The sequence below is a fragment of the Colobus angolensis genome, unplaced genomic scaffold, assembly GCF_000951035.1.
Source record: "Colobus angolensis palliatus isolate OR3802 unplaced genomic scaffold, Cang.pa_1.0 Scaffold84, whole genome shotgun sequence".
Taxonomy (NCBI): Eukaryota; Metazoa; Chordata; class Mammalia; order Primates; family Cercopithecidae; genus Colobus; species Colobus angolensis.
The window spans coordinates 3,484,823-3,487,509 of NW_012122265.1; positions in this window are offsets into that span (position 1 = coordinate 3,484,823).

The window sequence follows — 2,687 nt, forward strand, 5'->3', positions numbered from 1 at the left end:
AAATTAGCCTGGTGTGTAATCCCAGCTACTCGGGAGGCTGAGGCAGGAGAATTGCTTGAACCCAGGAGGTGGAGGTTGCAGTGAGCCAAGATCACGCCACTGTACTACAGTCTGGGTGACAAAAGCAAAACTCCATCTCAAAAAAAAAAAAAAATAGGAAAAAGAAAAATCACTTAGGAAAGCCATATTGTTCACCCTCTATGGAGCACGTTTATTCAACACATGTCGGTTATATTAGGCACTGAGCCTGGTACGGGGGATTCAAAAATGATGAAGGCAGGGCTCCTCTCACAATCTAATTACAGGGAGACCCCTGCCAGACAAGGCCAGCACCCAAAGTCAATGCTGTGGTGGGGGAAACGGGAGATATGTGGAGCCCGGGGTATGAGTTTGTCCTCCAGCCTCAGGAATGAGGAGGCATCACTTGGTGGAACATCGTCCTGGAAGAGCTCTGAGGACTCTCCAGGGCTGGAATTGCGGGGAGAATGGGAACAGCACCCTCAGCAGAGGGAACGCCATCGGCAAAGACAGGACGCCCCAGGGCGAATGTGGTTCCCCAGGAGCATGGAGCACAAACCATGGAGTGTCCCAAGCTCGAGGAGGAGCCCCAGAGGTGGGGCCAAGCTGACAGCCTTCCCTGCCAACCTGAGGCCCGTGGGGTTCCCTCTGCAGCAGAGAAGTGTCCTCGCAGGATAGGTACAAGACATGGTCAGAATTGAGGCCCCAAACAGCCCTTCATTCCTGGGGACTACCGTCCGGGGCATCCTAGACTTCCCTGGAATTCACCCCCACCCCTGCTGTCTTCTCCACCTGCTCTCTGGCGCTGCTGCCATCATTTGGGAAAAAGCCATTCAATGAATGAGACCAGAAGCTACATGTACGTTTCCTGCTGTGCCCCGGCAATGCTCTGACTGTGCCCCAGCTATGCCCCAGCTGTGCCCCAGCAATGCCCCGGCTGTCTCTTAGCTAACCCTGGGACCCAAGGGTGCCTGGAGACGCTCCAGGCGGCTCAAGTGGGGAAGAATCCACCTTCCTCAGCCACTGGATTCCAAAAGGCCCTGGAGCCACGCGTGAGACAAAGGTGGTGTGTTTCTGTTGCCAGAGTCACTCTGTCTGTCTCGGCCAGCGGTCAGAGTGAACAAAGAGGTGATTGAGGACTCTCATTCCTGTTTCCTAAGCTGCTCTCCTATTTATCTTCCTCAAGGTGCAATTGAATGCAGAGGAGGACGGGGACGGGGCCCAGCGAGGATAGTGCCATGATTACTGGGTCTCCAGCTAAATTGCAAAAATGTGCACCATTCATAATCCTCAAAACGGCCTCACCAGGCACCAAGCCCAAACTCGAGGGTGGCCTAGAAGAGGTGGGCTCTGATTTAAGAACTTCGAGTCTCTTCAATTTTCCTGAGTGTTTTTGTGGCTGAAACCCAGTGAATGATAACCTTGGCAAAATAATAATAATCATGGTGTATGAATATTTCGTATTTTTAAGTAAATCATATGAGAGTCATATTTCCTGTTGGGGTCAGGCTGAAAGCCAAGCCTCAAGGTCACTCCAAGGTCCCTGTTACCCACAGGCAAAGTGACTTCCAGCCTCTGTCCAGTGTTTTCTTTCCTGCCCCACGGGCCTGGCACTGTTACCTAAAATCCAGGGGCCATTTCTACTCAGTCTTCTGCTGTCTCTAAGGACTTGCATTCAGTCTAAATGTATTTTCCATGGATGGTGTTGCCAAGTGGCTCACCTGACAGCTGAAGTCAGTTCCAATGGCCGCAGAGGGAACCAGAAGTGAGTCTAGACATCAATGCATATTCTTATTTACCTAGCATTTGGCTCACATCTCAGGATCTCACTGAATGTTCAGAAGTTCTGGGAAAGAAACGTTATTATCCACTCCTTCATATTTTCAGAGTGGAAACAGGCCAAGAGAGGGGATGTGAGTTACCCAATGTCACGCATCCAGCAAATGGCAGGGCTGAGATTTCACTGATTTTACAATTTTATTGATGTATAATTGACGTACAGTAATCTGCCCATGTTTTAAGCGTGCAATTCTGGGCCAGTCACAGTGGCTCACACCTATAATCTCAGCACTTTGGGAGGCCAAGGTGGGTGGATCACCTGAGGTCAGGAGTTCGAGACCAGCCTGGCCAACATAGCAAAACCCTGTCTCTACTGAAAATACAAAATTAGCTGGGACATGGTGGCACACGCCTGTGGTCCCAGCTACTTGCAAGGCTGAGGCAGAAGGATCACTTGAACCCAGGGGTCGCAGGTTTCAGTGAGCCAAGATTGCACCACTACACTCCAGCGGTGGTGACAGAGCAAGACTCTGTCTCAAAATAAATAAATAAATAAATAAATAAATAAATAAATAAATGGTGTACAATTATGTAAGTTGTAAAACATGTATACACCCAGGTTTTTCATCCTCGGCCCCCCTGGCATTTGGGGTTAATTATTTTTGGAGGATCGGGGGTGTCTTGTGGACTCTCATCCTGTAGGATGTCTAGCCTCATCCCTGGCCTCTATCCACTAGATGCCAGGGGTCTAATTAGTCTGTGAGGGGCAAAATCATCCCTGATTGAGGACAACCTCGTGTCCCCCAATGAAGCCACCACCACCATCAAGTGATGAAGGACCCCTCACCCCCAATTCCTTCACACTCCTTTGTGTTCCCACCTTCCCCAGG